This window comes from Penaeus monodon, chromosome 28, assembly GCF_015228065.2.
Source record: "Penaeus monodon isolate SGIC_2016 chromosome 28, NSTDA_Pmon_1, whole genome shotgun sequence".
NCBI lineage: Eukaryota > Metazoa > Arthropoda > Malacostraca > Decapoda > Penaeidae > Penaeus > Penaeus monodon.
The window spans coordinates 765,841-766,464 of NC_051413.1; the positions used below are offsets into that span (position 1 = coordinate 765,841).

At 49.5% G+C, this 624-nt stretch overlaps 1 protein-coding gene across 3 annotated transcripts in view; it reads right to left on the reverse strand.

The window, feature by feature from the left end:
- Positions 1-527, reverse strand: part of LOC119591252 — a gene marked incomplete in the record, with an annotated part of 41,430 nt that extends 40,903 nt beyond the window's left edge. Inside the window, 2 exon segments of one of the 3 annotated variants that reach the window (XM_037939963.1) lie at positions 45-98; positions 412-527. 3 annotated transcript variants of the gene reach the window in all.
- Positions 528-624: the final 97 nt, after the last annotated feature.

Below are 624 nucleotides of genomic sequence, written 5' to 3' on the forward strand. Positions count from 1 at the left end.
CCTCTTTACGAAAAACTAAAAACCTTGTTAGAATTATGAGTTACCTTGTGTAGTGGTATTCATCTCAAACGTGGAGGGACAGCTTAGCTTGTGCGTACCTGCAACACAAGAGGAGTTACGCTGTTTAAACACTCCCTGGGCATCGGTGTGAATGGGTGTAAATACACAGCACTCTATCAACGTTCATTTTCACTACAGAACACTTTTTCCTCTCTCTCTCGGCCTTCGATTCGATACAAAATATCATTCATCTAATGTTTATCTCACACACCGTAGGTTCTGACGATGAAAATCAATCTCGCTACACACGATTCACATGACAAAACATCCTCTTGGGCATATCACTCGATCGCCAGCGCCTTCACACTGCCACCCAATCTCTTCGCAATTCGCAAAAATCCCATCCATTACCCTTCTCGAGAGCAATTTCAGAAGAGAGAGACGAACACGGCGCGTCTGACGGTGGCCATTCCTCGGCAGCGCGCACGACCAGCACCTCGCACCAAGCAAGAACAGCTGATCGCGGTCCCAGCTGTTCTGCTCGGTCACCTCGCCTCGAGTTGCCAACGCTGGGTATTTTCCGCGGGAGGTTGCCAGCTCGGATATTTCCCCCCCACCCCACCC